At 38.9% G+C, this 27,268-nt stretch overlaps 1 protein-coding gene across 3 annotated transcripts in view; it reads right to left on the bottom strand.

Annotated features, from left to right (window-relative positions):
- znf438 (zinc finger protein 438) overlaps positions 1-27,268 on the bottom strand; it is a 62,605-nt gene that overhangs the window by 18,196 nt on the left and 17,141 nt on the right. The window contains exons 1-2 of one of the 3 annotated variants that reach the window (XM_056255676.1): positions 23,779-23,889; positions 23,153-23,240 (exon numbers count right to left, since the gene is read on the bottom strand). The exons of 1 other annotated variant lie outside the window; for it this stretch is intronic. The gene's annotated coding sequence lies outside the window, so the exon portion shown is untranslated. Of the gene's footprint in view, positions 1-23,152; positions 23,241-23,778; positions 23,890-27,268 lie in introns of those variants that run through there. One more of the 3 variants, XM_056255675.1, reaches the window with a different exon arrangement.

Genomic DNA, 27,268 nt, shown 5'->3' with positions numbered 1-27,268 from the left:
ACAGTACAATGCTGCAGCCTTTTCATGGTCTCTCACGGACGGTAATGGCTGTCAGCACATCACTGAATAAAACAGCAGCAGGTGTTTTTGTTGTCGTTTAAAAACACTAGTTTAGCAACAGACAAACAGATTTAACAGGGTATGGTTAGAAGTGCACACAGCTGTACCCAGGCCTAAATTAGACCGGACTGACTGCATGTCAAAAAGAGAAGCAAAATTATAGCCTTCAACCCTCGACTCTGGTATTAAACTTAAATTGGAGAGCTTCAATGATGTCATTATTACCAGCCATGTGACCAAAACGGAAGAGGCCCTGACTATACCAATAATGTCTAATGAAAAGTCTTTTTAAAAAAGCAAATGTATATTATCATGGGATTAAAATATGGATATTTTTAGGGTTAAATGAGCTTATCATTTGTGACCCTGGATCACAAAACCAGTCACAAGCACGGGTATATTTGTGGCAATGGCCAACAATATATTGTATGGGTCAAAATTATCGATATTTTTTTTATGCCAAAAATCATTAGGATATTAAGTAAAGATCATGTTCCATGAAGATATTTAGTAAATTTCCTACCGTAAATATATAAAACATTTATTTTTGTGAGTGAATGCAGCACAATCGCAAACATAAATGTAGAACTTTAAAGGCGATTTTCTCAATGTTTAGATTTTTTTGCACTCTCAGATACCAAATAGTTGCATCTCGGCCAAATATCAGGTGATGTATAAATCTCAATTTCAAAAAATATACCCATGTGACTGGTTTTGTGGTCCAGGGTCACATTTGGTCCTAGTCTCCCACAGCTGTGGCCATTTCCAATTGGAGAAGTGTGTATTTTTTTAAATGTTTGAAATACTTGCCTAAAATAGTATTATATATTATTGTAAAAATTATTTACATTTTTAAAATATGCATAGGTTGACTTCCCAATGAATATATACTATTTGTCAAAAAAATGGGAGCAAACAGCGGCAGGAGTGCGATGGAAACCTGTTCGTAAACAATTCTGATTTGTGTCGACAGTGGTGAAAAAATTACACACTAGAGTACACCTTATTGTGAATTCATGTTCACAATTTTACTCTCATAATGTGAAATGATATATAAAACGATATATAAAAATAATAAAACAATTAATAAAAATAATAACTAAAGTTCATAATAAAAAAAAGAAAATAATAAAAAGAAGTGTATTTGTAACGTGTCTTAATAAATGAAGACACTTTAAATAAAATAATGTTCACCAATGAATAGTTTAAAATAAGACAAAAAAATATGCATTAAGAATGTTTTAATTTTATGTTTACTTCACAAATAAATTTGATTGACAGAAAGTGACAGATAAATGACAGAAAGTGACCGATAAGTGAAGAATAAAGGAAAGAAAGTCAGGACTGCCAGGCTGTGTGTGTATAGACACAATGTTTGGATGTTATTTCAAACCAACCATTTTATATTTAGCATTTCCAGTAAAACTCATGCCTGAACTTGTTGAGCTAAATTTGCTCCTGTGTTTTTAAGCATGAAAATGAATCTGAAGATCATTTGTCAGAGTGGTGGAATCTGTTTCACCCCATCATATTAATACTGACTATAGTGTGGCAATTTCTGTTGAATGGCAATCACCCCATTAGTTCTTTGAGGGAAAAAATATAATAAAATATAATATTTATTCAATATATTAACACTAAAATTTAATAAAAAGTTGAGTTTTTTAAGAATAGAAATCCAAAAAGTGACCACAAGTGGTTAGAGCATAAAAAGTAGGCAAAACGTCCCAATGAATACGGATTTAGGTACAGGTTCTCGATGCCAACATCCAGCAGTTTAAAAAAAACCTCAGCTGTTAAGAGTCCCAGGACTCAGCAAGACCATTATCGGTTCAAGAGTCAACTCTACCCATTAAGCTTATTCACCTCAATACAGATACTGTATCTGCCCTTGTTTCTCACACAATGGGTCCACTAGTAGGTCTTTGTAGAGTCACTGGAGATTCATGTCTTTACAAAAAGGCCTTTGCTCCGTCCATTTGCGCTGTGAGCGCTAACAGCCGACAGCTTTCATTTCCTCACTTTTGTGTGAGTGTGTGCATGTGTTTGAAAGAGAAGATCTGCAGAGCTGTATGTGAATAATAGATTCAGGCCCGCGGGTTCCCTTCAGTGAGCTCTGCCTGTTTAAGTGAGAGTAGCCTACGGAGACATCTATTACCCTCCTGTCTGTCTCTCTCCCTCTCACTTGTTCTCAAGCACCACATTAAAAGGCAAAAAAATGATTTCCCTTTTCAGAGGGGGTGACAAGGTCTAACAGAGTACAAAACAATCAAACGGCACATCCCTCAGGGAGTTGATATAAAACCTCAATGCAAATCCAGTTTTCGAAGCTATCTTGATTATATATTTTTTCACTTACAGGAACATTTACTCTTTCACTGGTGCCAGGAAGTGGCAGACTGGACCTAAGAACAAAGGCCCCCTACTGATTGGCCGATTAAAGACAAGACTGATCGGCTAACCACCAGAGAGTGGGTCGTCAACAGATCAAACTGACGCCCGAATGCATCTGGCTCTAAACATGCTGCATTGAGCCAACAGAGAAAATGAAGAAAGGATAGGAGAAATCAAGGAAGAAAGAGGAAGATGGAATAACAGAGGAGAACAGGGAGGAGAAATCCCTGCAAATTGATCCCATAGAGACCCTCAAGGTTTCATTTAAGAACCTGGATTAAGCCCTCCAACAAATCACAGGATGTGAGGTAAGAGAGAGAGAGAGAGAGAGAGAGAGAGAGAGAGAGAGAGAGAGAGAGAGAGAGAGAGAGAGAGAGAGAGAGAGAGAGAGAGAGAGAGAGAGAGAGAGAGAGAGAGAGAGAGAGAGAGAGAGAGAGAAATATGGGGGATGTGAATGAGAGATAATATATCCTCTGGCTCACATGGAAAACCCCACTGCTGATGGAACACCATCCCAGTGATAGAAACTAGGTTACAACTTCATCAATGTTGAAAATAATCCAACGCTTTGAAAAGTTTTCAGGATAATACAATGGCTTAAAGCGTTATGCAGGAACTCCTCTGCAAAGTCCAGGAAATTAATATTTTAAAGAGTCTCTTTTTTCAAATGCATTTGATTAAAACAAGTGCCATATGTACATGAACCAGAAGCCACTGTCGTGAAAATACAGACCAGAGCAGAGTATTGAATTTCTAGAGGAACATTTTGTCATAGAACAAGATATAAAAGACCACACATATTTATGAGTCACTCATAATCGTCTCCATTCAATTATAGTTTTAGGAGACTTTTGATGTTCCAGATACATCAAATAAGATGTATAAAGGAAATAGAGGCATATATATATATATAACTATAGAGTATATATATATATATATATATATATATATATATATATATATATAACTCTAAGGAAAAAACTAGGTTCTTCAGAACTTGTTAACGTCTTTGTTTCCAGATGGCACTCTAGTAAAATGTAGAAGACAGCCAATCAGATTGGACCTCGAGATTTCAGCCAGATCTCACCATACTGTGAGAAATATGCATCACACAGTTGGTGAACTGTCTGATGTTTTCAGAGCATTCAAATGGCTGCAGTTTGGGCATGAGATGCTCTGCTTGAAACACAAAATGTTAGTAAAAACACATGCACCTGAAGGATGAGGAACATGGAGTGAGACTGTGTGAAAAACATGAGCAGGAGGGGGGGGAAATAAATGCTGCTGTCCCTTGAGAGCCGTAACACTCTGATGGAGTTCCTGTTGGTGGAGCTCCGCAACACAAGATCCTCATGATGCTGGGGGATTTTTGGTCTAAATTTGTTTGTTTGCCCACCTACAGTTCCTGGGCAAAACCCTTAAAAGCCTGCAACTATGAAACTATGTCATGTTCTGCGTGTCTAGTTATTGAGCAGCGGTAGTTTCCACAGCATGACGTGGTTCTCTGGTCTGGCAGATAAACGCTGCAGTTTGACTTCCTTCAGCACTGCTATGATGGATGGCCAACACTCAACATGAATAACTAAACAGCCTCATAAATTAGCCAATCACTACTAATACCATTACACCCACCCTCACACTCTGCCAACAACCCACCCACTTATCCGGCTGCCCAAGCTTTTCTGCTGATGTCTGTATTGTGCTTTAGTATCCTGAGCATTTAATTACGACTATTGGAATAGGATTCCACATACTAAAATCAAATGCATGGAAAACAACAGGGGGAACGATGTGAAAGGCATTCGCCATTAGTAAAAGCTACAGGTGACCTCACTGTGAAGCAGAGAGATGTCACACGCTAAGCATAGTAAATTGATTGTCCCCAGAGCAGCCATATCATTATAGCTAATTCTCAGTGAAGAGGTGCAGAATGTAAAAATGAAATCACAACACAGGCTAAGCTGATTTATATATACACATAACATTATATATATATATATATATATATATATATATATATATATATATATATATATATATATATATATATATATATATATATATATATATATATATATATATATATATATATATATATATATATGTGTTATTAATTAATATACATAAAACAAACAATTGAATATTACAACCGAAACGAATATGTAAATACTGAAACAGTTATGGTTGTTTCGGTATTGACGATTCAACCGTATTTTGCCCTTATCTTAAAATGTGAGAACAGTGAAATGCATACATCAATGACTTGAACATTGAAAGTCACGAAATGAAAGTTATGAAATGAATGCCAACATTACATTTAGTTTTTTGAAAGTATATCAAGTTTGGTAATGACAGTTTTTAAAAACACATGCAGGTTGTCTGACTTTACAGCATTTTTTTTTTTTTAAATGTTAAAGATTATCTACGCACCATGTGATCCAGGGTGGGAAGACAGCTTAATTCGTCTTCTTGGTCACATGGTTTGGGCAAGTATTTCATCAATCTAGAAGAAAATTGATTTGTTTCGGTATTGAAAAAAAAAAATGGGGACAGCAATTTTCCCATCTAAATAAATTCTTTAAAAAATGTTTTTCAAAAGGGCTGAAAAACCAAATCAGCTAAATTTCATAAGAACTTGACAAGGCACATTTAGGATGAGGTGTTTAAAAAAAAAATGTATTATATATATTTATATATAAAAAACAGTTGTGTAGTACTTTCTAAGTGAAGTTTTGAGGGTTAGACTGGGGGACACATGCCATTCAATAGAGAATAATATATAAACCACTATATTTAAAGATATGTATTAGTTGTTACATGAATTCTTTATATTGCCTCTTATAGTAATGAACTTGATTTTTGTAAATACATGTAATTTGTCTTTTTAAATAAACACATATATATATATATACACTCTCCGGCCACTTTATTAGGTACACCTGTCCAACTGCTCGTTAACACTTAATTTCTAAGCAGCCAATCACATGGCGGCAACTCAGTGCATTTAGGCATGTAGACATGGTCAAGACAATCTCCTGCAGTTCAAACCGAGCATCAGTATGGGGAAGAAAGTTGATTTGAGTGACTTTGAACGTGGCATGATTGTTGGTGCCAGAAGGGCTGGTCTGAGTATTTCAGAAACTGCTAATCTACTGGGATTTTCACGCACAACCATCTCTAGGGATTACAGAGAATGGTCAGAAAAAGAAAAAACATCCAGTGAGCGGCAGTTCTGTGGGCGGAAATGCCTTGTTGATGCCAGAGGTCAGAGGAGAATGGCCAGACTGGTTCGAGCTGATAGAAGGGCAACAGTGACTGAAATAACCACTCGTTACAACCGAGGTATGCAGCAAAGCATTTGTGAAGCCACAACACGCACAACCTTGAGGCGGATGGGCTACAACAGCAGAAGACTCCACCGGGTACCACTCATCTCCACTACAAATAGGAAAAAGAGGCTACAATTTGCAAGAGCTCACCAAAATTGAACAGTTGAAGACTGGAAAAATGTTGCCTGGTCTGATGAGTCTCGATTTCTGTTGAGACATTCAGATGTTAGAGTCAGAATTTGGCGTAAACAGAATGAGAACATGGAACCATCATGCCTTGTTACCACTGTGCAGGCTAGTGGTGGTGGTGTAATGGTGTGGGGGATGTTTTCCTGGCACACTTTAGGCCCCTTAGTGCCAATTGGGCATCGTTTAAATGCCACGGCCTACCTGAGCATTGTTTCTGACCATGTCCATCCCTTTATGGCCACCATGTACCCATCCTCTGATGGCTACTTCCACCATGTCACAAAGCTCTAATCATTTCAAATTGGTTTCTTGAACATGACAATGAGTTCACTGTACTAAAATGGCCTCCACAGTCACCAGATCTCAACCCAATAGAGCATCTTTGGGATGTGGTGGAACGGGAGATTCGCATCATGGATGTGCAGCCGACAAATCTGCGGCAACTGTGTGATGCCATCATGTCAATATGGACCAAACTCCCTGAGGAATGCTTCCAGCACCTTGTTGAATCTATGCCACGAAGAATTGAGGCAGTTCTGAAGGCAAAAGGGGGTCCAACCCGTTACTAGCATGGGGTACCTAATAAAGTGGCCGGTGAGTGTATATATATATATATATATATATATGGGGGGCATTTTGCACCACTTCTGTAGAAAGACCCATATACACATTAAAAGATAAAGCCCAAATTTCACAATATGAATAATTTTATCTCATATTAACATAAACATACAATAGGCTGTTCAGAAGTTTGGTAGTAAGATAACTTTGATACTACTTAATTGGCTCACCTAAAAAAATATTTAATTCCGTGATGTTGAAATTAATACGTAACAAACTATGTTTGTTTAACTTACTTGATTTATGTTGGACCAATGTATATGATTTGTAAATCCATGTACACTAATCTGATTAATTTTATTTGGAAACTGATAGACTCAAAAAAAAAAAAAAAAAAAAAAAAAAAAAAAGGACAAATGCAGGATCGGTACATACAGTTTCACATTATGTAACATTTAAGTCCAAAACAACAAAGCTATTACAAATCCGAGAGTTCGATTTTAAATATAGTCCATATAGACCACACATAAATTCAATTCTATATTAAAGCAACAAATTGCTCGGGAACAGTAAACATCTAAACTCAGTTCCGTGTTAGAAGGTCCTCGTCTTGATGTCTGGGCTACCCCCTGCTCTTTATATTGACATTATCCAGCTCTCTGCTCACTGACCAGCGAGTAGATTAAAAAAACAGCATTCACCCCTGTGTTAATGAGAAACCGAAAGCTCCATGTAATGATAATCACTTCCTCTGTAAAAAAGCTGGTGGGATACGGCAGTCTAGGACTAATGCTGACTCATGACTTCCGCTTTCGTACATGCTTTCTTGTTTTGTCACTGTTTTACTGCAACTTCCTGAATGTGTTAAAGCAGCCAGTGTGGCTATGAAAGTGAGTGTGAACTATTTCATGGGTAAATGAAAACCAATTGAACTCAATTAACTTATTATTTGTCTATGCTTCAATTGAGGTATATTATGCATCAGAATTTATTTTTAATTTGCCTCTTTTTTAAGCCTCGAGTAATTTAGGAAAACAATTCTGGGTTAGGCCAGATATAGTCAAGCTTTGGCCGATGAAATAAAAGAGGCCCTGTATCTCAGATTGCTGTCCGGAGGAGTAATATTCACTGTCGTCAAGATAGACCTCATTCTTGTCCTTGTTAGAATGTAATGTCTAAATATAAATGAGCATTAGGAAGGAATCTCTTGTCCTCTTCTGTGACTGCCTTATCTCTATTTGTTTAATATAAAAACAGCATTGGCTACACAGACAACATATGCTCTCATTCACAATATGTAAAAGGACAAGAAGTTCCAAACCACATTTGCAGAATGTGCGCTTGAATGAGAAAGGAAGAGACTCTCAGATCAAGCTGCAGTGTCATAATCACACATGCTGAAGCAGCAGAGGGCGAACATCTCACTCGCTATCAGCTGCTCTGCTCTACGGCTTTATTTAGCCGTGGGAGTTAGGAGGATATCCGGTGGGTGGCGGCCACTTCCTATGTGTGACCGCAGGTTAAGCTTTGGTCACAGGTTTGTGTAGCTCTGCTCGGAAGCAGGTAGCATACACAGTGTCTCATGTTACTTGGCAGGCAAAGTGCTGTATACTGATTGCAAAAAGAGCAAGACTGCCACAGCGTTTTAATACTGGCAGTTTGAGAAATCTTTTTACAATGCATTACTGATTTACTCAGCAAACAAATAGAGTTGGGAACCAAAAAACAATTCTTTTTCGAAGATTTTGTCCTCGGGAATTGATTGGATCGTAGAAGGTTGGCCGTTGCTAACTAAATAGAGGCAGATCTGAATGCCAGTTTGCAGTCAGTTGTGGAGAGGATATTTAGTCCTACCCTCCGCGAGACATACGTCATGAAGAAAGGGGAGGTTAACGTTTTTTGATTAAAGATTGAGAGTGCACAATTTAAAAAAAGATTATGTGCATGGGTAATTCATTTATAATAAACATTCTGTAAAAAAAATTGAATTGTGAATTTTGAATTCATGGTGACTAACAGAGTCTTTTTAGGATTCAGAACAAGTTAAATTCCTTAAGCTACCCATCCCTAACAATCAAAGGTAAAGACTGGGTCCAAAAACTATTGCCTTGGCCCAAATGTTTCGATTTCTCCAAACACTATTTAAAATGTTGGTTGCTTATTTGTGATGCAAGGTAAAACCTATTGCCTTGGAGTGGTGCAGGGATGATGTCAAACCCCAGAAGACTAATTCCCCCCTTGTTCCCTCAAGATTTCCCTATGGTGTTTTATAATGGGATTTTTCAAATAGATGAGTAAAATAAGGTCTGTGGTAAACATAACTTGATGATGATACTTGAACATTTAGGTCTACAATGTAAACTGCACAGAATCACACTCCAAACGTTCTTATCTAGTTAATTAGAACGTTTTTTTTAAATAAACATAACTGCTTCAAAATTTGCGTTTTCCATATGGGTGTATGGTTCACGTTGTAGAGGAAAACGTTCAAGTACCGTCAAGTTATATTAACCACAGACCTTATTTTACTCATGAATTGAGAAAAAAAAAAGAAGAAGAAAAAAAACATTACGTTATCCCTGCATCACTCTATTAGCTAAAGTTAAAATGCAATGAAACATAAAAAAAAACACAATCTTTCATATCCTGTTCAAATTAACCCCACCTGTGCAGACAGGCACCTAAAACAGAGAAGCGCTGGGTTCATCTCCACACGGATCTGCTCAGTCACTTCTGCTCGTTCTGGTATTTGGCTCTGGCACAGCAGGGGGGCAGCAGTGACTTGACTCTCTTCGCTGTTTAAGAGGTTTCAGAGGCTGGGAATGATTACTGCTCATAGGGCAATTAGTCAGTACACCACGGGACTATATTTAGACCATCTCAGCAGGTCTATCACTGGGTCAAGCCCAAATAACATCGCTCTGTTTGTTCCGTTCTGTCCCGGGTTTCTATTTACAAAGACTAGTGTTTTTTTTGGTCAAAGCGGGGGTGATCGCACATCCAAACCTCTCTCCCTCTCTCTCTCAATCCATCTGTCAGGTGCTCTGAGAGAGAGAGAGAGAGAGAGAGAGAGAGAGAGAGAGAGAGAGAGAGAGAGAGAGAGAGAGAGAGAGAGAGAGAGAGAGAGAGAGAGAGAGAGAGAGAGAGAGAGAGAGAGAGAGAGAGAGAGAGAGAGAGAGAGAGAGAGAGAGAGAGTTGGAAGAGAATCTGTGGGAAAAGATAGCGAACAGGACAAAGAGGAGGGATGAACAACAGGATTATAAAACACAAACCAGTTGCCTGACCATACTATGTGTATTTTATTGGAAGTGTGCAGTTAAAACCTGCTGATAAGACTATTTTCTGACCCTACAAGGATTTTACTGTTGGGAAAGAGAGAGGCATTATGAACTAACTAGCAGATTTTTTTTTTTTTTTTCTGTATGAGGTTTCCCCTAGACTCATCTGAACATTCAAAGCGAAACCCTTAACAGGATGTATCGAGTGTCATGTTGAGCTAAACGGTCTTTATCGCTAAAATTGATCACAGGCCACCTCTGCTGTATCAGAGCCTCTCATCTATTGTCATGGTACCTGGAGTGACAGCTCCAAGATCCAATGACAGGCCTTCAACTTCTGGAACATTTCGAAGATGAAATTCCCGAGAATTGCCTCATGATAGCCTGGCTCTGAGTTATCGCGTGAGGTATTTGAGAAGACTTAAAGGAGAACTCCGGTCAATTTTAACACTGCGATCATTTTTTTGTACATTTGGAGTGCTGTCAGTACAGACAAAAACGACAAAAATTTTGTGTTGCCTACACCGTGTTATCCTCTTTTTAAAATTCGCACCCTGTTGACTTCAATGGGGCAAGTTCTAAACCTGCTTTTAGCCTCTTAACAACCTTAATGTGTCATTACAAGTGCACAGCCATTTGAGTGGTGTTATTAAGAGTGACCACGGTCAATCTGACTGCATGTGAAAGATATTAATAAAAATGATGTTAATTCAGCCAGCTAACATACCTGTATTACTTCCTGTTTTCGTTCGAAGTCCACAGTAGTCGATTGTCGAGTTCGCGCGCGCGATCATTAGTTATAATAGTTACCAATGATCGCGCGCGCGAACCAAGGTTATTTTCGTAAACGAAAACTGAAACTAAGACTAAAACTATTGGTCAAAAAACATTTTCGTAAACTGAAATAAAATTAAAAATTCATAATAAATGAAAAACTAAAACGAAACTTGAAACTAAGACTAAAACTATTGGTCAAAAAACATTTTCGTAAACTGAAATAAAATTAAAAATTCATAATAAATGAAAAACTAAAACGAAACTAACAACAGTTACTGAAAAACTAACTGAAATAAAATAATAATTAGCAAAAATAAATAATCGTTTTCGTAATAAGCTCTTTACTTTGACGGGAAATCAGACCTGGCTGTTTAGGGAAATGCCTGGCGCTTCACCCGTGTGAAGTTGCTGAGGCGATTAACCGCGTGTCGTGATGTGCTCAATGAAGGACCGTAACGTAGAACACATCGTTGAACACATCGGCTGTTCATAAAGGATGCGTTTGTGGCAGTGGAATGGGAAATAACACAAGGTAATGAGACGCAAGTTGAACTTCTTTTAACTTGAGCGCAGCGTTTTTAGAATGACGTTTGCAATGCGCGGGTGCAACAGCAAACAAGTCCGTCAAGCACAAAAAAACCTTTAATGTACTTCTGTATGTTTGAGATATCATGTTTTCATTAACGTTGACAATGTAGGGATTCTAGGAAATACCAGGACACGAAACACCAACAAGCACGCGCATATACACACACACACACACAAACACAGAGACAGTCTGGTCCACTATATTTGTGGGGACTCTCCATAGACGTAATGTTTTTTTTATACTGTACAAACAGTATATTCTGTCTCCTTACACTGACCCGACCCATCACACACACACACACACACACACACACTACACAGACCCCTAAACGTACCCGTCTCACACACAACTTTCTCCATTTTTACATTTTAAAAAAAAACTCATTGTGTATGATTTATAAGCTTGCGTACCTATAGGTCCCAAAGTGACACGAGTCCCCATGCGTCTGTGTGCATTCAGGTTTAAGTCCCCACCAGGATATAAAGACATGTACACAGTGCACACTCACACACTGATACTTATTATTTAATTACACTGGCTTCACAGCCGGTTGTGTTGGCTGTAGTCAGATAAATTGAGCTGTTTTTTTGTTATGTTCCAGTGGCCACTCTGAAAAGTAAACTATGTTTAACAAGATTTAATCTTTAATATGAATTAGTTTGTCTGAATTTTTCATATTTTTTTTCTTGTCTACTTTTAAGTTCTATTTATTTGGTGCTTTGTTCAATCTCAAACCATTATTTTATTTGTATTATTAAGATGTTTGCACAAGAGTTAACTGTAATCTGGGCAAACATTAAACTTTGCTGAAATTAATCGTCTCGCTTTGGTCTACACTGGAAGTGTTCTGTTAGCTCTGCTAATAATTACTCTGCTTATAATTACTAAAACTGAAACTGAAACTAAATAAAATAAAAACTAAATAGAAATGTGTTTCCAAAATAAAAACTAAACTAAAACTAACAATACCATTAATGAAACTAACTAAAACTAAACTTAAATTTAAAGCAAAATTGAAAACGATATTAAATAAAAACTAATTTAAAAAAGCAAAACTATAATAACCTTGGCGCGAACTCAACAATCGACTACTGTGGACTTCGAACGAAAACAGGAAGTAAATACAGGTATGTGAGCTGGCTGAATTAACATCATTTTTATTAATATCTTTCACATGCAGTCAGATTGACCGTGGTCACTCTTAATAACACCACTCACATGGCTGTGCACTTGTAATGACATATTAAGGTTGTTAAGAGGCTAAAAGCAGGTTTAGAACTTGCCCCATTGAAGTCAACAGGGTGCGAATTTTAAAAAGAGGATAACACGGTGTAGGCAACACCGATTTTTGTCGTTTTTGTCTGTACTGACAGCACTCCAAATGTACAAAAAAATTAGCTCAATGTTAAAATTGACCGGAGTTCTCCTTTAACATTGCTCACTTGAGCACTAAAACTTCAGTTTCACCAATCAGCTTGGCCTTACTCTGTGCCAAATGACTGGTATAGATTTCTCAAATAACCGTTTTCCCATGCCTGCGATCGAGGAAAGCTAAAAAAGAAACCACGTTTTACCACCACCGTTGTCAGGAGGCAAAACGCGAGAGATTTCTATCCTTAAAAACAGGAGGTTCGCCCACACGCTCACCTGGGATCTCTCTTGGCCAGTGTAAGGAAGCCAGGAGGTTATGGGAGCCTGGGAATGTTTAGTATGAAGAAAGTGATCCGAAAGGAGCTGGAGCAGGGGGAATTGGACAGGAAACATGGAAAGTAACCCTTTCCTGTCTTAAGAGGGTGAGAGAGAAGGGGGGGAAAAACGCAAGAAAAACAAGGCATTAAGGATTTGACTTATTTCCACACTAATGCAGGGTTGGAGGCCTGTCAGCATAGGTACGGCAGCAGCCGGGAAAGAATAAATGCTGATTTGATGAAAAACATGGAAACAGGCTGAGGCAAAAGACTCTACTGTGACCGTTTCATTTTCCACACCGTACAGGACACTAAACCAGTTAATGTTTACTCAATTTAAAAGCATAGCGATTTATTACAATCTAAGAAAATGACAAAGACAGGATTGCCACATTTTTTTGTGCTGATTTCGTGTCAAAATCTGGATTTCAACATTGAAAAATGTGTTAAATAAAGCTGAGCGTACTACAGTCTTATAGCTAAATGTACAATAAATTAGCCAACATATAACAACTTAACTTTGTGACTGACATGCATTCAAATTCTGCAGATCTCTGCGGGCACAGATGCCATGTGGTCTAGTCCATCAGTAATCAAACCATATTATCAGCAACTTGCACTTGAATGATATAACAGTCAAAGCAGTGCAGCGCTGTTCATGAGAGTTATTTAGGTAAAGAACTAGTGAAAGAGAACGGTCACAGGGGAGATAAGAAGATAAGTTAAGCGCTGCAGTCTGTTCTTATCGATTTTTATAAATATTTCAAAATCAATTCATGTCTGCACTGCCCCGAGCATTTCTTTTCTTTAACTCTACGGCCAGAGGACATTTCTGCATGATATTGAATGAGACAAACATTACCTATGACAGCTCAGGAAACAGCTTCCGCTTCATAAAGCAGTTAGGCAATGATCACAATCCTGCACACACTGTGTCACATGATCACTTCCTATAAGGGGAAAGGGGCCTATATTGGTAACTGTACGTTCACACCGCCGCTGACTTGAGCGTCAAAGAAGCTCTGGCCACCCTGTCAAGGACGCTTGTCAAAAAGTACAGGGAAGCTTGTTGACGCTTTGGACACTTTGAAAGCTCTGACGTTGCAGGGAGAATAGAAGTGTCACAACATAAAATGTAATAAACAGAAAAAAACTAGCAATACATTAAAGAAATATTTTATAATGACAGCATTTTTATAACTGTTTTGGTCACATTTGGTCGGGGAAAAAAGAATAGAACTATTATTATTATTATTTGCGGTCAAATCGGTGTCACCGTGAGCAAATGAATTGCATTCCCGCTTTAAAACGAGCGATCGTAAATATTTCAAATAAAAGTTGTGCTCTCACGGTCCCTATAAGCAAACAACGTCATGTCATAAATGATAGGAAACCCAGCAACGGCGATTATTGGCTTCTCTTCCATTTTCTCGGAACTAATGTTTTGGTAGGAACGAAAGTTTATAGCGTGTGTTTCTCCGGAATCAGCCAGCGCGAGGGACGTCTATATTCCGATTGGTTGCTGGCGTTTTGCCGCTGCTTGCCGCTGAACCGCGTCACAGCTCATTACCATAAAGTTGAGCTTCTTTCAACTTTCTGATTGACGCTCAAGACGCTCAAAACGCCCAAAACGCGACGCCGAGGGATTTGACGCTCCTTGCAGCTGAGAGAAGCCAGCTTCCATTGAAAATGAATGACTTCCGGCCGCTTTGGAAGCTCAAGTCGGTGGCGGTGTGAACGTACAGTAAGGATAAACCATCAAGAATCAAAGGTGTTTTTTTTATATTTTACAGAAAGAACAGGGGGGGGGGGGGGGGGGACCATTGTATGGTCCATACAATGAAAGTCAATGGTTACCAAACCTCTTACTAACATTTTTCAAAATATCTTTTGTGTTACGCAGAAGAAAATCATACAGGTTTGGAATGGCATGAGGGTTGTTTCGAATCATTGAGTAAGTGAGTTGAACTCTAATTCAGTTTTATTCTATTTGACAACTGGAAAGATTAGGGCTTCCCTTGGCTTAGACTAAAGATTTTTCTAGTTGACTAGTAGTCATTCATTTAAGCTATTAGTCGACTAATCACACGTTTATATTAATTTAATTACTTAATATACTGTATACTAAATTAATAATGAGCCTTTAATATACTGTATGTAGGCTAGATGTGTAATATATAGCCTATTCTGTGCTCAAGCTCACGGATAAAGCTTGCCGCAAAGCACCAGAAAAATAACGATTATGAATGTGTCTGAAAAAATAGCAAGGAGATTATTTATTAATAAACTAGTGTTTTCTCAGTCAAGTGATCGTGCCGGTGTTGTGCCGAATTTCGACCCCCGCCAAATTATTACCCCCCTAGCATTGGTAGGTTTAGGATTAGTTGTGGGGGAGGGGTAGGATAAGGGGCGGGGTTGGGATTAGGCAATCAGGTACTGACTTCAACGAGGGGGGTAATAATTTGGGAGGGGGGCGAAATTAGGCACAACACCGGCACCTCCATGTCAATGAAGCGCACTATACTTTAGCTTCCACACTCCGCAAAAACACTTGGATATGCGCCTAATAATAGCGCATATCCTGGTTAAAGGTGCAGTCTGACAGCTATGGTCGAAATAGGTACTGCAGTCCAATTTCAAAATATCGGAGATTGTTGTTTTTTATGCTTTATGGCGCTTTTCCACTACACAGTACCAGCTCGCCTCGGCTCGGCTTGGCTCGACTCGACTCGCCTTTGTTTGGTTTTCCACTGTGTAAAAGTTGTACCTGTACTTGCTTTCAGGTACTTTTTTTCGTACCACCTCCGGCGAGGTTCTAAGCGAGCTGAGGCGAGCTAAGCCGATACTAAAATGTGACGTGAAAACAATGCCGACTGCTGATTGGTCACAGAGAATCTGCGTCATCATTGCACGCGCCAGATGGAGTATCCAGAATAACCCCGCCATTTTTAAATAGTTTGGCCAGAGATAGTTACTAAACTTACTTACTATTATTATGGCAACTCGGAAGAATACGCCGTGGTCAAACGAGGAGGTGCAGACATTCCTTTGTTTGGTTGCCGAAGAGAGGATCCAGCGAGAGCTTGATGGGGCAACGAGGAACGAAATGCGTCGCTATGACGACCGGGTACTATTTGTGGCGGTACTTTCTGCAATGGAAAACGGAGCGAAAAGCGAGCCGAGTCGAGGCGAGCCAAGGCGAGTCGAGTCGAGCTGAGCTGGTACTGGTAATGGAAAAGCGCCATTAGTAGAGTGAAAAAGTTACATTTAGCACCTTTAACGTTAGAGCGAGCGGCCAAGTAAAGTTGCTACTTACATGTTTAAAATAAGCCATATTTGAGGTCGATGAATAATAGGCGAACGTTTGAATTTCCAGCCCAACATACTGTAATTACCACAAGGACCCGCCGTTAATGTTCTGTCCCTCACGGACGGACTGCATGCCTTCGCCACTTTTTTTTTTTTCTGCGAATAACCGAGTAATAAAATTTTGCCTGACTAAGCCTCTTCTAGATAGGTTTCAGCATTTCCCAAAGTGCACTTTGAATTGCCATAGCGTATGAAATGTGCTATATAAATAAATTTGCCTTGCCTTCTCGTCGACTAACGTTTAGTCGACTGCTAGGGGGCAGGCCTATAGACAAGAGAACTCAAAACAACGATTCTTTTACTGACCTGGTTGACTCGATTAGTTTACAGAGGTTCTTGAGTTAACAGCTCACTGCAAGATTATACTCTAACACACTACACAGCTGTGTGAAGATTGTTTAAAAATTAACCTTTTGTTTTCTATATAGAACAGCAACAGATTTGGAACAACATAAGGGCGAGTAAATAATGGCAAAATTTTCATTTTTGACTGAACAATCCCTTTAAATGCAGTCTCCCACATGTTCCACTTACAAATCCTGAAACCCATCTAGAATTACAGAGCTTTATGACTTAATCACAAAGATAACATTCTTCCTCAAAATAACATTGAGAATCCAAAATTGGCATGTAGCAGAGAATAATCTTCTCTGGAGAAATCCCCATGAAATATCCAAAGAGGAAACAACGGGTGTAGGAGGACAGAGAGAGAGATTAAGTGAGTGAAGGAATGAGAGAAGAAAAGAGAAGAGGTTACTTTGGCAATCTGACCAGGTGATAAAACAGCAGACATGCTCGATGGACAGCATATAAAAAATGTTTGTTATTTATCAGTCAGCTCGAGCGAAATGAAATAACAGTCTGCCATGCTTTACGCTGTTCTGTGTATGGGAAACCGATTCAAGCATATCCTTGGGGTGACATAATTTATTGAAATAAAATTCAGATGACTTTAAATATGTATAACAAACACATCATGTGTAGGGCTTACTGAGAGTACATTGGGTATTTTATATAGCCTGACGTTGGCGTTCTTTTCCCGATGTCCCGACTGACTGAGAAATAAAGCGGCTGTGATGCGAGATGATTCATGCCGTTTTGTGTCACTCAATGTATCAAATACGAGTATAATATTTTGCAATGGGCAGCTTGAACAAAACAACTGTGGTGGCTTGCTATAACCGCCTTTGCTGTTGAAGAGGATTGTGGTTCCTTTAAAGGTGAAGTATGTAATATTGACAGCTAGTGGTTGAAATGGGTACTGCAGTCCAGAGTTGTTTCACCCGCCCCCTCCTCCTCCGACTCAATGCTCATTTAGGTTGCCAGATTGAGGATACGCAACAGGAGTGAGCGCAATTGACAAAAGGCGGCGATGAGACTTACAAACTTTAAGTTTATGAGTTGATTTATCCGTGTTAATTATGCTCCCCTTCATAGATTTTTAGATGGATGCCGAGGCTTTTTTTAGGTCTGGTAGAGTCTGCAAACTGTGACCCAGTTCGTTTGCTGGCTTCCATGTTTTCCGTTTCAAAGTAGAATAACTGGCTGTAGCATTGTTTTTCAGAGAAAAGAGTATGTGAACTTAGCATGATTCCTAAATATCTGCCAACATTTTATGGTATTTTTATGTTATAGTAAAGTAAAAAAATTACATATAGCACCTTCAACTTGTGCATTTCAATGACCCATGGAACCCTGACATGCACTCTTTTCTACGTCCAAGAAAGAGGGAGATATTCTGAAGATTTATGTTTTATCATTTTCCAGTGATATGAGTCAAGCTGTGGATACAATATCTTTTTTTAAGCTAGTGCTCATATGAGCATACAGGGCTCAACAATAAGGATGATATATATTCTGCTTGCTCGGTCAGGCCAATATTTGACATTTTCACTGAACCTAAGGCAAAAAATGGAAAATAAAATCTGGTTTTAGGCAATAAAAAATATATAATGTAAGAAGTATTTTTTGTATTATTAAACATTAAAGGGCGCCTCTTATGCCCCTTTTCACAAGATGTAAAATAAGTCTCTGATGTCCGCAGAGTGTGTATGTGAAGTGTTAGTTCAAAATACCCAGCAGATCATTTTTTACAGCATGTTTAAATTGTCACTTTTTGGGGCTTAAAAAATGCGCCGTTTTAGTGTGTATCCCTTTAAATGCAAATGAGCTGCTGCTGCCGGCACAGAGGGCGGAGCCTCACGAGCTGGCGCTCAGTGGCAGGACAATCTCATGGAATGATAATATTAAAACAGAAACTCACAGTAGCGGTGTTCATTTCGTCCTGGAGTTGGACAATAATGCTTACAGAGCCAGAGAATATATGCTGTATGGAGATAGAACAGGTATAGTTTAGTTAAATTACGGTTATAACTTATTTGTCATCTGCTTTTATCCACTATTTAATACAAGCCTGCTGTAGCAGACCCCGTCCGAATGATGGCCAAAAATACACTGATGAGTTTAATTAAGTTTATTGTACATCACACAAAAGATGAAGCGTCAGGTTTACTCCAGAAAATCACCGTAAGAGCTGAATAAACACAGTATAAGAAGTGCGCATTAAAGTCTTATCCATAAACTCTCTCTCTATCCCTTTCATTATCATCAACATACACAGCGAAGTGCACAAAACACTCATTACAACTAACAGTAAACAAATATATACACCTTTTGAGGGGGTGCTTAATAAACTGGTAAACTTTATATCCGTAAAACGACTCAGATGAACTGTAATAAAGTGCGCGCTCTCCCTTCCATTACTGCCGTGATCCGTAACATTAGGCCTATCGATCCGGAGACTGTAAGCTGGATCATGAACAGTTGGTAAAGATCCATCCTCGAGTAACAAGGACTGCTATGATCATTCTTACATCTTATAACAAACCACCTCAATCGCTTAGGAAACATTCTTGTCCACAGCTGCTCCGGAGTCGAAACAATGGCTGACTGTGTACAGTTCACTCAGGGCGGGTCTATGCTAAAACTGCAGTGTCCATCAACAGTTGTGGGAGGGGCTTGTGCAAAAGTACGTCACGTTGCCCTGAATCTGAGGACGGGTTGTTCTGAGACAGTGCTTATGGTTTATGGGGATAAAAAAAAAAAAGCACTGGGTGGATCTTTTTCATTATATGGTGGTTGTGTACACACACTGCTAAACACACATTTATGTTCAAACACCATGTAAAAGTGAATTTTGCATAATAGGTGTCCTTAAAACATTTTTCAATTTGCAATGAGAATTGTAAACCTTTTTTGTTTTTTATTGTTGCAGTCCAATGTTTTTTATACAATATACATTTTTTAGACAATATAATCATTGTCTCAAGAGTTTAAAAAAATTCTGTATCTATCGTAACTGTCTGAAAAAAATAATTTATGAAAACAACAAAGACTGATGGAATAAATGCGCCATTGATCCAACTGTACAAGTAAAAGTTCTATCAACTGGCCTGAACCTATCTAAAATGCTTATCATGCCATTATAATGTACATCATTGACCATCCTCCATATCTATTGCAGTATTAAAGCTGCCGTCGGCAACATTTTTTTTATCATATTCAGTGAAATCGACACTATAATCTGACAGAACAACATAAATAAAGTGGTTTTAGAAAAAAAACCCGAGCTTCTAACTCCACCTGGAGCGTGTTATTTGTTTAGCAAAAATCCACAGCTCCCGGTTCATCATGTCCAATCAGCGCAGGGGGGTGTGAGATCTGACTGTCACACAGTCACAGATCACAGATCGGGCACACGCCACACCTCGCGCACATTACAATCACATGGCATGCACACGCCTGAAGTTCGCGGAAGTTCGCGCAGTAATGAAGAGTGATGGCGGAAAATCAAGTAAGCTCATTTAGAGTATAAATGACGTTAGCAATTGCAATCTATCGGTAGATTAGCCAGGACAGCATACCTCCAAATACTCCATGGTGTTGGATGCTGATGAGACGGGCGCGTTCCAGGGCTCTCAAGTTTTGAAGACAGGTAAGAGTGACACCCAGCCGACGGGGGGTTGGATACATTTTTGTCATTGGTTGTTGCGTTAAATCTTACCCAGATACAATAGTGCTATTTTCTGATTGGCTATTGTGTAGCTCGACGAACAACACCAGAGGAAACGCGCTTGATTCATGCCGGTTCCACAGTGAGAGCGGCGCGGCCAGAGTTTTGGGCGCTGCGGCATATTAAATATATTACAAATAGTTTTTCAGCGTGAGAAATACAATGTGTGGCGGGAGAGCGTGACAAAAGACCGAAATGAGTGACTGTCACGCTCAATGCGTGACACTTGAGAGCCCTGGCGTTAACTGAAAATCTGGTGCACACGCACTGACGAGCATGAACTCGGTGGGAGGGTATCTGTTGATAGTGGGGGAGGGGCATGAGAGTTGTAAACATTCAAAATTTTCCTACATCCACTCAATCTGCCAGACTTGCCGACTGCAGCTTTAAGTTTTACAACTGACTACTGAACAACCCAGATGACTTTTATTAATTCATAATTTGCTCAGCTAGCCGCATCTTTCCTGTCTAGTTAACTGACTTTGCAGTTTCTCCTGCTATGTAATGTGGACTACAGCTGGTCATTGCTAAACTTCCATTCTAGGTCATGTGACCTAGTTTGGAACCGGGATGGAATTTGTTACTGACCCCTCCTTAATCCACTCCTCCCCCAAACATACACACACTTTGACACAAGCATGTGTGTACGCACAAACACAAACTCACACAGACACGCAAATAAAGCCAGAGATGCTAGGTGGAGAACATGCCCACTGAGGCACCGTGGGTGTGTGTCCACCTTTGACATTCCAGAGTGAATCTTATATTATAAACGATACAAACAGGACAGGAGCAAAGGAAGATACAAGAGACAGATACATAGCAAGAGAACAAGACAGCGGAGGAGAGGAGAGGAAAGGTAGCGTCCAGCTCAGGCAGCTGTGTGCTATTACTGCTCTCCCCCACCCCTCCTCCCGCGGCAGGAAATGAGCAATCATTTAGTAGTGACAGGTACACGCCGAACCTCGGCATCTCTCCCCTAAAGCCCTGAGAATACTCCACCACAGCCGGCCAGCATTAACCCTACAGACCACCACAGGCCGGTGTCTGCCTGGGTCAAGTATGTGTGATTATTTCTTGTGTTTAACAGAGTAAGACTGGAGAGAAATCTTTGAAAATCCACAAGTTGAGTGGTGCCCAAACTTTCCAGCCCACAAACAATCTTCAATCAGATCAGAACATCCCAGTACCATCCAGTCACAACAATGAAATACAAGTTGGCACTTTTGGGCCTTTCACACTTGAGAAATGTTAAGGGCCTTTCTACACCCTTGTAACGCAATTCATGGTTAGTTAGGTTTTGGGATGTACATTTTTAAACCCTGGGTTAACTGTCTTGTTTGCATATTTATGAGGTCAATAACATTGATTGGACAAACACAGCTTGTGTGCATGTGACCTGTTAACAGCTTGTCCATTTCTGAAAATGTCACAATGTAGTTAGAAAAAAACTTCACTTATTACATTTGTTGTCTCCTTCGTACATTATCATTTTTCTATCACATGCTGAAAATAAATAGCCTAATGTGTGAAAGTTTTTGTGACTGTATAAAGATTTTTTATAAAATAAGCACTATTCATTTTCTAATCGGCTGTCAGTTAAAAAACTCACTATATAAAATTCTAGCACCAAGGCTTATTGTTAATTAAGAGTGCACAAAAGAGATCACTTTTGATCAATTTAATGATCCCTTGCTGAATTAAAGCTACAATATGTTTGTTTGTTTTTCGCCGCTAGGGGTCACTAACCTCTTACAATAACAAAGGCGTAGATAGATTGATGACGCAGTGATAAGCGGAATAATGGAACTCGCTGTCATGCTGATGGATCTAATAATGTTTATGGATGAGTGAAAACATTCATGTTTTTTAACATGACTGTGGTATGAAGCAGGTCACGATTGCTAATGAGAGACAGATATCCGCACCACACACGAGTCCCGCTGATATAAAGGAATGAGGACATTTAATTCTACCGAACTACCAACAAGTGCTGAATTACTACTCACACAGGTCAGTTTATTAAACGAATTAAACGCTGTTTCACTTGGTCTAACGTTACACTATCATACTAAACTGCATTTGAGTGTGTTGAAAGTTATAATGTAATTCTGTGTTAGTTTGTTGGCTATATGAGACTAGCAGTAACCTAGATCAACATTAGAATAACATACGGATCATATTTTAACATTTCATCATGTTGAGTTGAGCTATATAACATTGATTTGTTTTATGTACATTTGCTCACCTGTCTAATAAAGTACATGCAAGAGCGACTCTGTCAAGTCGAAGTTTACCGCGAAGCTCTCTGCATCTCGAAAACGCCATGCCGATATTGATCCTCGTTTTATTTCTCCTTTTGTCCCAAAGTCTGCTTGCCATGATCCATAATGTTTGAATGAAACAACAACAGTGTGTCGCTAAACATTACGCAGTTATCCACATCTGTCGCCATGGTTACTATGGCCGTACAAGCGGAAACCAGGGATAACGCGGAAATTACGCCATTGACAGGCGACAAGTGACGGGCACTATTTAAAATTGTGAATTTCTCTGAATTTACAAATTCTTGGAAACATTTAGGATCATGTAAGTCACAATTGAAAGAAATATATAACACTGTGCAAGTGTTTTTTTTATATTTTTATACAAAATTCGTACATATTGTATAAAGCGTGCCACAATTTGAGAACCATAACACTAGCTGAATGTTAATTTTGTTGCGTTTTTGCCGGATGGCGATTAGGTCCAAGTCCCACAGTCGACTATGCCAGGTCTGGAATCAATAACTTTACACACAACTGACGAACAAGCCAGGCTTTACTGAAAACAGCTTAAAAGCTTACAACCATACAGCGTTTCCAACAGCACCCTGACATGATGAACAATCACTCTGTGCTTGTCACTTCTAGGTGAACATCCAAAGAGAACAGGCTGCAACAAAAAAGTTAAATAAGACCCACACAAACACATTTTAATAATGTAGCTGGCAGAGAGCATTCAGACAGAAAAGCAGCCTGCCGCTTATTCATGCATGCGCCTGATGCAGAGCGACATAAATGTCCTCATTACAACAGCCAGGTTGCCTCTAAACAGCCTGTGCAGACTGAACTTCATAAGAAATAGGAAAGATGTGGTTGTTGCTGGAAGAATTCTACATTCATTCATCCGATTTTGCACAGAATGCCATGGATGATCAATTTTAGATCCGTTCGCATGCAAGATCTGGCTGTAGTCAATATCATAGGTTTTAACTGCATTAGTTTGCTTTACATTACATGCGCCATTAGAAATGGACATTATGAACAATAACTGTTTCCCTGTTATAGACAGGCTTATAGAAGACAGAAGTGCTTTATCTAGCTTAATTTAGATGCTTTCAGTAGAACTATAATAGTCAAATATTTATATAGAGAAAGGCCAAAGTACAAATGAAACGCAATTAAATAAGTGCTCTTAATGTGCTACAGACCCCCAGCTTGGCAAATCGGTCCGATTAGAAAGTAGTTCTAGTCAGCACTTCAAGTACCGCATACTGCAACAATTCCTCAGGCATGCTGAATTCAGCACTGTAAACTGTATTTCACTGGAGAGCAAGAGACAGGTCTATCTGCAAACCGAACAAAAAAATAAACAAAATCGGCCTCCATATTGTTTGGTCTGTAACAGACTACTCCCTCAAGCTCAGAAACCTCTTCTTAAGAGACAATTAGCCCATATAGCACAGACAGTACAACTGTCTCATTAGAGCTGTATGCATGCATTTATTCTGCATGGACTGTCACAACATAACCTTACACCTACATTGTCTTTTTGGTATGAAAGGCTCTAATGTTTAAATGATAAAACATTTCAGAATCAAAAGGACAGTTCAGCAGTATTTCAGTATGTGTGGTTTTTTTCAAGCAATGTTGGGTAAAATAATGCGTCTATATCAACTATAAAGATGAGTAAATCCCAGCCTAAGAAATAGATGCTGTCCATAGCATTGTTCAGATCATAGATAGGGCTGCTGATGAAGGGATTCTAAAAATAAAATAAATAATATTTAAATAAAACAAATAAAAATAGAAGCTAATGAATTACATATTTTAATGACATTTCTAAGTAAAAAACCTTCAACCTTTTTTGCTTTTATGTCGGGGCAAAATCTGCAGAATGCGACATGATGATGTGATAAACTGAGCTAAGATTACTACACTTTTATAGGTGGCAAAAAGCATGATAAAATTAGCCACCATATTTAATAAACAAATGCACTAGGGAAATACGTAAAACTTTCATCACATGCTTGTCATACACTCTGGAACTCTATAGCCCATATTTCTTTCTCCTTGACATACATATACACACACACATGGGTTCTGAGGCCATAACATGCATTTATGTAAAGACAATCTTCATATTACAAAAAAACTGTTGCATCCCACACCATCCACTGTCTCTCTTCAGGCCACACCCTTGTCATATAGGCCATTGCAAAATCCTCCCCCACACACACAATGATAACTTTCATTCAATTTAATGTGGAGAGGGAGGAGCACGAGTCAAAGAGATCCGTCATTGGGGAGAGGGACAGCATTTCATAACCAGATTAAACCATTAGTGGACTGAGAGGTGGCTGAAGGAATAGCAGAAGTTAGGTGTAGAAAGTTTGGGGAAATATACAATTAACTGCCAAGGTGAGCTTATTACCATTTAATAAGAAAAACGTAGGCATGAGCTACAATCATTGTTTAAATGATTCTTAAAAGTGCAATATTTTTTTCAATGTTAAAAAACGTTCTCCTGTCTTTTGCCTAAACTATGTAATTTTTTGCCACTAGAGGTCGTTTATTCAAAACGAAGGCGTAGCTTGATGACGCCTTGATTTCACGGAATCATGGGAGTTGTTGTCTTCACCTCTACGGAGAATACGACGACGACTCAGGCAGAAATCATATTCATGGATGACCAGTTATGGATTAAAGATTTATTAACGTAACGAGGCCGCTGCAGTGATTGCTAATGAGAGACAAGGACGACCCATAGCTCGAGAGCAGTGGAGCTTTTATTATGCCGCAGACCGCTTCCTCTTCTTCCGTTCATGAGTATGGGGGGTAACGCAGCGTGGTTTTGTCATATTAGATACATTTGAGTGTGATATAAGTTGCTATAATGCTACTCTGTGCGTTCGCTCGGCGGCTATTATATGAGACACTTGTTGCACACTGCAGTGAGTGAGCTAGATTGATATTAGGCATAAATAGGCTACTCGCAGTAAATAAATAAAAAAACTAGATTTAAACAAAAAGACTAACTGTGTTGAGCTATATGATTAGTTTTCTGTCGATGAATGTATCCAAACAGTTGCTCACCTGTCTAATAAAACACATAATATATTAAAGCGTCTTTGGTGTTTCCATGGTTTGCTAAACAATAAAACCGGAAATCGAGAGTAACGTGGGTATGATGTCATTGATGGGCGACGCAAGGACATGGTTCGTGTCCTGGTTAAAACTGCTTATTTCTCTGGATTTAAACATTCTTAGAAACCTTCGGGATAATATACGCAAATCAACTAAATATATAACATTGTTCTAGTGATTTTTGGATATTTTGATCCAAAAATCTTACATACTGTGCCTTTAATGTGGATAGACAACTGTAAGAAAGTCATTTATAAGTTGATTTGATGATAAAATAATAAAATGTTTCTAAAATAATTTATTATAATTTTTTTTTTTAAAGGTGCAGTGTGTAACATTTTTGAGTATTTATTAACAGAAATGCAATATGACATCCATAACTATGTGTTTAGTGGTGTATAAAGAACTTACTTAACAAACCGTAATGTTTTTATTACCTTAGAATGAGGCATTTATATCTACATAGGCGCGGGAATCCCCTTCTATGAAGGTCGCCATATTGTGACGTCATATTTCTACAGTAGCCGAACGCGAACAAACAACGCTACAGAGCGCGTTTCGTCACTACCTTGAAAGAGAAGCCGCAGGAAGCTAGAAGAAGCTAGTCATAAACACCGTGAGTAGTGACTTTTCCCTTGTCAGTGGTGTAAATATGTAGTTGGATTGTTTCATGTAACTTAATTCTTCTCCCTCGCTGTGTTATGGCTTTGCTATGTGGGGATAAATGTGCTGGTTAAGTTCGTGAGACAGCTGATTAGTTGGCTACTCATTGACCGTAATACAGAATCACCAACCCGTCGATCTTGGAAGCATTTTAAGTCGATCCAGTTTCCAAAATCAGAGTAAAAAAGCCTATTGTGTGTAGTAAGTGTGTCTAGGGATGCGGAGGCGCGCGCGCTGTTACAATCACGTCATTTTTGCCGCACGCACCTTTGGGCTCATGCGGACGCGTCGAGTTTAAACAAGGATTTACGCTTAACGAGCTCAGCCACAGTAACAGCTCATATTAGCCAGCTAAACTTTTACTACCCTGTTAGAAAAATATATAGTTGCATATTTTCATGTGGTTCTTCTCCCTCGCTGTATTATGGGTTTGCTATGTGGGGAGAATGTGCTGGTTACGTTCGTGAGACAATCAGCTGATTACTATCATTATATTATGTAACATTAAGACCCTTGATCCTCACCTGAAACTTTATCCATGATGTGGTTTATAATGGACTGTGGTACAGAAACTTGGTTTACGCTGGCTATTCTCTGCTGTCTCAGACGACGATGTTTGTCCCGTTTTAGCCACCGTAGCTTCTTCGAAAGGGAGGGGTGAGCGGTGGGCTGAGCCCTTAGTGTAAACTCGCAACCGAACCGCTAGATGTCGCCAAAAATCACACACTGGACCTTTAAATTTCATGTTATGACAGATAAACGGTATATTGCAGATAATAAAATGAAGTATTATTTTCTGCAAATAAGTAACAAATTAAATTGTTTAATTAACTGTCATTTTAAATGCTGCAAGTGATATTAAAAATATTTTTTTGTGTAAATAAATTGTAC

The sequence above is a fragment of the Rhinichthys klamathensis genome, unplaced genomic scaffold, assembly GCF_029890125.1.
Source record: "Rhinichthys klamathensis goyatoka isolate OS25496 unplaced genomic scaffold, OSU_Roscu_1.1 h1tg000121l_1, whole genome shotgun sequence".
In the NCBI taxonomy this organism is placed as follows: Eukaryota; Metazoa; Chordata; class Actinopteri; order Cypriniformes; family Leuciscidae; genus Rhinichthys; species Rhinichthys klamathensis.
The sequence above is the reverse complement of the archived record's forward strand: the minus strand, read 5'-3'. Positions and strand labels throughout refer to the sequence as shown.